Here is a 9596-nt window from a genome sequence, read left to right as displayed (position 1 = left end):
TAATTGAGGTATTAAATATTTGGTAGTTATGAAAATGCCCACAAGTTAATGTGTTCGATAAATGTTGACTAACAGTGTTTCCAGCTCCCTTAAGTTTATATGAGACAGGAGAAAGAAATGCATGATGAAAACATTTGAAATAATTTACCTTCTAAATATGCAGTTCAATATTTGGACAAGTACATTATCATGTAGCCTATCTTGTTATCATTGTTTATTTAATTCAGAATATTTTTCAGTATGTCAGTGTTGAACAGCTCTTTTATTCAAAAGCCATATAAATACATTATAGCAATGTATATATTTTTTTCAAAGTGACCACTTTGCAAAAAAAGATAATTGTTAAGAGAAGTTCAGTGTATTTTATACACATCACATATTTTTCTTCAGATAATAGGATACCAGCAAGCAGGATTATGTAAATGCAGACTATAAAAGCAGCTTAGTTCAATGGACTCACTGAGGGTCATGCATTAACAATTTTATGAGCAACCCTATGACAAGAAAAGGATTTAAAATATTAGATGACAACATTCAATTGAATTATTTCCTTCAGTAGGGAGTTCTGAGTTCCTGTGTGAGAGCTCTTTGTGAACAAAGGCACGTTGTATATTTTTCTTGACAACTTACATTTGTGCTGAACAAGTCAGACATACCTTATGGCAACGTAATCTCCCAAACATAGTTTGGGTTTTGTTTTGTTTTTTTAAAGCACGAACAAGGCTCTAAGTAATTATCAATAGATAATGTGACATTGCTCTGCGTGTAAGCATGTGATTGACAGTAACTGCATCATATAATAAATGGCAAGGAAAAATTAAATCACAAAAGCACAACAAAAATATGTATCGCTATCATCATTTAGCTCCTTGAATATCAGAGAACAGTCACACTATGTAGACATAATTGGGGAAAGGAATATAATGTGCAGTATTTATAGACTTGTTACCATGTGCCAGGCATTATTTAGACTGAGATTTAGATTAATCCTTCAAATTACCTGTATTAGGTATCAATGCTCCATTTTATCTATTAAAAACAGAGGCTTACATTTCAGGCCTGTGTCAACGTAGGGTCTGTGTTCTTATTTACTACACTCCTCTAAAATTACAATATATGAACTTTTGCATCAGAACTACTAGAGACACTTGATAAAATGCACATTTCTAGGATGCACAGCAGAATAAAGTTGGGCTCTCTGGAGACAGGGTCTAGGATGTTAATTTTAACATGTTTCTGGGCGATTCTGATTTTCAGCAAAATCTAACAAGTGCTGCTTTAATGACTAGCTAAGTGCTCCTAATTACATTCCTAAATCACATAACATTAAAACCATTTTTATAAGATAAAGAAACTGAGTTTTAAAGATTTCATTAATTTGAAAGTGTAACAAGCTACATATATTGCACTGAATAATGGTTAATTTAAGCTATGGATATTTATAAACACTGTAGTAATATAGCCAGCAAATAAATAACGTCTTTGAGAAGGAGCCTCCAAAGACTTCTGTTCTTATTCTATGATGTCGATGGTAGTGATGGCTGTTTATAGGAGCTAGGACAAAAGTTTAAAACATCTTTACCTTCAAGTTTCCAACAAATTGTGGTGTTCATTGTTGGCTCCATAACGGAAGTCCTCTGTCTATTGATTAAAAAGAGAAGAGAAATACATTTTGGTTAGCTTAATATATTCTGCTTTAAAGATCTAATCATTAGTCTGAATTTTTCTTTTTGTATATTTTTATTTTACATTTAATCTTTTTCTAAAAGTAGCAAGTACAATTTGCCTCATGCATGATAAACACTATAATGCATGCAAGTATCAAAAGCCATAAAATATATTAGAAGTTCATCAAAAAATATTTTGGTGGTCTTAGGATAATTTTTATGTTAAAACATCCTAAAATGCTTTAGTATGATTTTAGATCTATCACTACTACAATTTTGTAATGTGTTATATGCAGATCACTATTGGGAAAAAAAACTGGTAATTGAATGTATTTTAGTGAAAATATAGCTGAACTTTAAGCTGTACCAGCTTAAAGTTAACAATTTTAGAGATACATGGGATTATAGAGAATACAACATGTGCAAATTATGCATGTGCAAAGTGTAAAACAGAGTTTCAAATATTTGTTATTTTCTCAGGATATTATTATACTAGCTCTATCTAGTGGTCACATACACATATTACACTTATAAATTAAGAAATATGCTCTAATTTGCAATTATTACTGTCCATTTTTTGTAAACTAAATTTCAAATGATTTAAAGGTGCCGAATTGTCACCCTACCTTATTCATTGTTGTTAAGCTTGCTTTGCAGTTTTCTCTTTTGTGTGTAGCAAAAACACTTAACATGTGATCTGCCTTCAACAATTTTTTGGGTGCACAATACACTATTGTTAAGTATAGTATAATATAGGATAGCTTATCTCTATAACCCAATCATCGTGTATAAATAATGCTTTATACCTGTAAAATAGCGACTCCCCATTTCTCCCTCCCCCCAGCAGCTGGCAGGCACTATTCTACTCTGTTTGGATGTATTTGACTGTGACAGAAGTCATTTTTAAAACCAGGTTTAGTTATTAGAATACAGATTTATTTTGTCATTGATTTTGACGCATAGAATAATTTAAATTAAATAACTTAAATATTTTAAAAGCTGAAAATAAACCTACAAATTAGGTGGGATTAGAAAATGCAATCTTAAAAACACTATGTATTATTAGGTAATGATAACTGTAACAGGGTATAACTTTTTTAAAAACTTGATAAAATATTTCAACCTAGAAATTGCAGCTCAGATTTACACTTTCCAGTGAAATGATATTTTTATTCATTTTACCCAGGAATCAAATATTGTTATTAAAGAGATTTACATCTCATATAAGTAACACATAATCTAATTTTCTATGCCTTCATGTAAACAATGACGGTCATCAATTAAAGAGTTATTGAGCTATTGTCTTAAAAATACGAATCAAAGATAAATGGCTTTAAACAACAACCTTTTATTTATCTTATGAGTATGTGTTTCATAGGGATTTTTCTGTTGATCTGGGCCAAATGTATTTACCCTCCTCTTAGCTCACTGATGCATCTGTGGTTAGTTGCCAGATCACCTGCTGGGCCAGTTGGGGACTGTCTGGTCCAGGAAGTCTTAGCTGGGGTGATTCCTCTCCCAAATTCCTCTAGCAGCATAAATATTTATTTGTAACAAAATAAAACATAAATACATAGTGGTATGTTCAGACTATACAAAAGTTAACAATGAATTAACCAGATGTATATACGTCAATATAGATAGATCTCACAGCATACAGTTTTGGAAAGCAAATTACTGAATGATGCAAAATTTAATTAAAATGCTAAAAATATTACATATTTTTTATGCAGATATATGTCAGTAATTTTAAAAATAATAAACAGTGTACGCTGAATATACGATACTAACAATGTAATGTCACAGGGGAGAACAGCATAAGGCAATTGAATTGAACCTGTAATGTTTTGTTTCCTTAAAGCCTGCAGCAAATTTGTAAACAAAACAAAATCATTTTGCTTCAAAAATAGCTGTTGTGCACCTTAAACTACTACAATGTTCTATGTCAATTATGTCAGTAAATGTGGGAAAAATACCCGTTGTAAAACTGTCAAAGTGAATTCCCATTAGTTCTAATTTTCACGTCTTTATTCTATGTTTTGTCTAAATTTCTACATTGGAGTCAATATGGAATATCCTGTTTTGTCTCTGTCCATATCCTCTAACCCTCAAATCTAGAGTCTCCTCTCCCTCCTCATTACTCTCATTCCAATTTTAATGAGATCCCTCAATCCTCTCACCAGCCTATTGCCTGTTGCCTTTTACTTAATTGGTCTTCCTGTCTCTGGCTCATCCACAGTCTGACTCATCCTATGGCTGATCAATGTTTGTCAAGTGCAACACTGATTTAATCCTTATCCTGCTCAACCACCTTAAGTGACATCCAAGTATCAATTAAATTAAACACAAATCCATCTGCCTGATTTTCAAATAGTTCCACAAAATGGCCTCAATGGAACTTTCCAGCCTATTACCCACTTCTACACACTTACATAATATTGCAGTTGTTCAGCACAAATAATTTTCCTGAACAAGTTTCATGCTTTGCCACCTTTATTCCTTTGCATCTGTTAGTTCTTAAGCTTGGAATAACTTCTCCAAACAAGTGACTTCCTGAAAGCCTATCCAGTCCTCAAGGGAAAAACTTCATTAATCATGTTGTTTGGTGATATTTTCTTGATACTGATTGACCCTATCTTTATCCTTCCCCAAATTGGACATCTTTTTTTCTTTTCTTTTAAGGGCTCATGGCACTTAGCTTGTACATTTTAATGACTTATGAGTACAGGTAAATCTGTATTAGTCTCAAACCTTTTGTAAGCAGTTAACCTTGAGAAAGGTTAGGATTTATACCAATCACATCAGCTCTACTATAGTTTAAGAAATCATTCATCTTAGTGTGTGTGTGTGTGTGTGTGTGTGTGTGTGTGTGTGTGTGTGTGTGTGTATACACACATACGTATATACATATACATATATATACTTATATATAATATATATTATATATATTTAGATCTATATAGGCTTCAAAAAATGTGCTGAAAATTATTTAGCGTTAAAATCTTTAAGGTAGAAAGATCAAAGTGTGGCACTTATTAGCAAGTAACTCAATATTTGAGTAACCACCTTAGTAATCTCTTGAAGGAAACATGTAAAAACCCAAAGTCAGCACTTCATAAAGAAAAAAATACCTCATTTATGTTTTAATGAATATTGTTCAAGGTTGTTGACCTGAATAAAAAAGAATTGTTCAGGACAGTATTGTTTTAAGGAATATTTATATTAACAACAATAATTAGTGGATTACTTACAAGTATTTTTAGTTATGGCTTTACCATATCCTCTTGGCAATAATAGAAAATGGAATCTAGGGGCACCTGGGAGGCTCAATCGGTTGAGCAGCCGCCTTCGGCTCAGGTCACGATCTCGCAGTTCGTGAATTGGAGCCCTGCATGGGGCTCTCTGCTGGCAGCTCAGAGCCTGCTTCCATTCTGTGTCTTCCTCTCTCTCTGCCCCTCCTCTGCTTGCGCTCTGTCTCTCTCTAACATAAATAAACATTAAGAAAAAAAGATTTTTTTTAAAAAAGAAAATGGAATCTAGCCTTTGTTCTTGATTAAATTAATTTCATTTCAGTAAACCAATTATTCCTTTACTGTTTTATGACCATATTAAAATAAATGTTTATAAAGTTTCTGGAAATTTCAAGAGAACAAATACTGAAAAATATGTTATAGATAATGACAAAATTTAATTTGTGATGAATTATAATGAGATAGAGGTACAGAAATTCTCTCTCCCTCTGATTTAATAGAACAAAATACATTCTAGCTAAGTGAGTAGGATAGGGTACCCCAGCTTTTCCAAAACTGTGTTCTGAAAAATAACTTGAAATATTACTAGATGTTAAGTGAAAAGGAAGTTTTGAACTTTGGAGGAAAATTTGGCTACATACAGTCACCATCTCATGGAGCACTACAATGTGAAGTAACATATATGGAACTCTTAACACTTTTGTTATACTGTTTAAATATATTTAGCCTGGCATTTCCCAAATATACCATACAGAATCATTTTTATGGATAATGCTAAATAAGATTCCCATCAATGGTCATTTGTACATCAAATATTTATTATCTTCTACAATCCAGCAGTCCTCTGGCACTGAGTTTATAGAAATAACGGGCATGTTCCTTGCCTCACAGAATAATAGGATAACATGTGATATCGACGGATAGAGAGAAATATAGAGGGTCATGCTGTGGACACAGAATGTTTTCCTGGTCCCTAAAGCTAATTATTTAGAAAATCACTGATAGGGGTTGGGCTAAGGCATTTTTACTGAAATAAATATCTGAGCTGAGTTTTAAAGATTAGGAAGTTATGCATACAGATAGGCAGAGTTGTAGTCTGTAAAAACTAAAGGGAGCTTAAAAAATAAGGTGAGACATTTGAAGAACAGTAGGTGATTTGACATATTTGTAATTTAGGAGGAAGGAGAGGGAAGAAAAGACATCAGAGAGGTGGGCATGAGGCAGATCCTTCCTTTGTGGCAAACTAAAACTTGTGGACATCAGGGTCCACTGGAATGATTTAACAAAGTTGACATAAGCCAACTTGGGCTTTAGAGTTCTGTGAATGAGTAAGAGTGAGGACAGTAAATGGGCCGCCTGGGTGGCTCATCTGGTTAAGCATCAGACTTGATTTTAGCTCAGGTCATGATCTCACGTTTTGTGAATTTGAGACCCACATCAGGCTCCGCGCTGCCAGTGTGGAGACTGCTAGGGATTCTCTCTCCCCCTCTCTCTGCCCCATCCCAGCTTGTGCATGCACATACTCTCCCTCTCTGTCTCTCTTTCAAAATAAATAAATAAACCTTAAAAAAAAAAAGAGGGAAGACAATAAAGATGCCTGCAGACTGAAATATACACCACAAGATTATCATTTTTTAGAGTGCATTTCTTCATTGTTTTATACCGTTCATATTAATTTATATCTGGCCAAATATTAATCCCTGGTATTCTTTATATATTCCTGTGATTCCATTCGACAATATTTTCCATCTGTCTTAAAAACTGCTTTCGGAATTTTCTTTATTGTAGGTTAATTGTTGATAGTGTTTGTTATTCTTTTTTATCTTTCAAGTTTGTATTTAAATTCCAGTTAATTAGCATATAGCATAATATTAGTTTCAGGAGTAGAATTTAGTGATTCACAACTTTTGTATAATACACACAGTGCTCATTATAACAAGTGTCCTCCTTAATAATCATCACCCATTTAACCAATCCCCCTGCCCACCTCCCCTCCAGCAATCCTCAGTTTGTTCTCTATATTGAGGAGTCTTTTATGGTTTCCTTCTTATTTCCCCCCACTATGTTCATCTGTTTTGTTTCTTAAATTCCACGAGTGAAATCATATGGTATTTGTCTTTCTCTGATTTCACTTAGCATAATACACTCTAGCTCCATCGACATTACTGAAAACAGCAAGATTTCATTCTTTATGGCTAAATAATATTACATTACGTGCGCGCGCACACACACGCACACACACACACACACATACACATATACCACTGCTTCTTTATCAATTGATCATTCGATGGATGTTTGGGCTCTTTTTGTAGTTTGGCTATTGTTGATAATGCTGCTATAAACATTGGGGTATGTGTCTTTTTAAATCAGTATTTTTGTATCTTTGGGTAAATACCTAGTAGTGTGATTGCTGGCTTGTAGGGTAGCTCTATTTTTAACTTTATGAGTAACTTCTATACGGTTTTTCAGAGTGGCTGTACCATTTGCATTCCCACCAATCGTGTAAGAGTGTTCTCACTTTGCCACATCCTTGCCAACATCTGTTGTTTCCTGTGTTGTTAATTTTAGCCATTGTGACAGGTGTGAAATGGTATCTCAGTGTGATCTTGATTTGTATTTCTCTGATGATGAGTGATGTTGAACCTCTTTTCATGTGTCTGTTAGCCATCTGGATGTCTTCTGTGGAAAAATGGCTATTCATATCTTTTGTCAATTAATTGGGTTATTTGGTTTTCTTTTGGCATTGAGTTTGATAAGTTCTTTATAGATTTTTGATACTAACCCTTTATCTGATATGTCATTTGCATATATATTCTCCCATTCCTTTGGTTGCCTTTTAGTTTTGTTGATTTTCTGATTAACTGCATAGATGCTTTCTATCTTGATGAGGTCCCAATAGTTCATGTTTATTTTTGTTTCCCTTGCCTTTGGTGACGTATGTGGTAAGAAGTTACTAAGGCCAAGGTCAAAGGGGTTACTGCCTGTGTTCTCCTCTAGGATTTTGGTGGTCTCCTGTCTCACATTTATGTCTTTCATCCATTTTTCATTTATTTTTGTGTAGTATTTGTATATTACTTTCAATTTTGAAGAATATTTTAACTGGGTGTACAATCTAGCAGTTCACATCATTCAGGACTTTTAAGATATGCAAAAGTCTTTAAGGTTCCATTGTGTGTAACTAAACTTTCATCATAATGTTGATCTTCTGCAGGTAAAATATCTGTTTTTTCTGCCTGTTTTAAAGATTTTTCTCTTCATTTTTCATTCTCAGTACTTAATAATCTAAATAAATAAGCATATTTATAATTTTCCTTTCCTTTTTAACTTCATTGAGGAATAACTGAAAAATATAAATGAGTATAAAGTGTACAGTGTGATAATTTGATATATATATATATACATATATATATATATATATATATATATGTATATATATATACACACATTCTAGAATGATTACCAAGATTAGGACAATTAACACATTTATCTCCTCACATAGTTGATATAGGTAATTCTTTCATGGTGAGTATAGTTAAGATCTACTCTAAACAACATTCAAGTATACAAGTCTGTCTTATTAGCTGTAGTCACCATGCCATAAATTCCTCCAAACTTACTTTTTTAAAAAATATTTGTATCTTCTGACCTACGTCACAAAATTTCCCCTTGTTCCCAGGCCCTGAAAACCACCATCCTACTCTCTATGACATTTCCTTTTATTTTTCTTTTTAAGATTCCACATATAAGTGATACCACATAGTATTTGTCTTTCTCTTTCTGGATTATTTAACTTAGCATAATGCCCAAAGACCCAAATGACAAGATTTAGACCACAAATAACAAGATTTCCTTCTTTCTCTAGCTGAATACTATTTTACTGTGTGTGTGTGTGTGTGTGTGTGTGTGTGTGTATAAAATATTTTCTTTATCCATTTGTGCATTCACAGACACTTTGTCTCCATATCTTGGCTATTGTGAATAATTCTTCAGTGAATATGGGTGTGCAGATATCCTTTAGATACACTAATTCCTTCAGATATACACCCAGAAATTGGATTGCTGGGTAGGTATTTTTTTTTAAACCACCATATTGTTTTCCATAATGGTTTTACTATTTTAAATTCAGACCAAAAGTGTATAAGGGTCCCCTTGTCTCCACATCCTCATCAATATTTGTTATCTTTTGTCTTTGTGATCATAGCCATCCTAACAGGTGTAAAGTGGTAGCTCATTGTAGTTTTGATTTGCATTTTCCATATTATTAGTGATGTTCAGCACTCTTTCATATAACTACCAGTCATTTGTATGTCTTCTTGGGGAAAAAAATGTTTTCAGGCCTGCTGTCCATTTTTAAATTATTTACTTTTTTACCCCTATCGAGTTCTGTATGAGGTCTTTATATATTTTAGATATTAAACCCTTATATGCTTTGTAAATATTTTCCCCCCTTCTGTAGGATGCCTTTTCAGTTTATTGATGTCTTTAGTTGAATATACCCCAAATATGTTAGTTTTTGTTGCCTGTGCTTTTGAAGGCTTGTCCAAGAAATGAGGACTAAGACCAATTCAAGAAACTTTTTCTCTATGCTTTCTTTTAGTTTTGTAGTTTCAGGATTTACGTTAAGTCTTTGATACATTGTGAGTTAATTTTGTGAGAGGTCTAGTTTCATTATTTT

Source organism: Panthera leo, chromosome F2, assembly GCF_018350215.1.
Source record: "Panthera leo isolate Ple1 chromosome F2, P.leo_Ple1_pat1.1, whole genome shotgun sequence".
NCBI classification, from domain to species: domain Eukaryota; kingdom Metazoa; phylum Chordata; class Mammalia; order Carnivora; family Felidae; genus Panthera; species Panthera leo.
The sequence above is the reverse complement of the archived record's forward strand: the minus strand, read 5'-3'. Positions refer to the sequence as shown.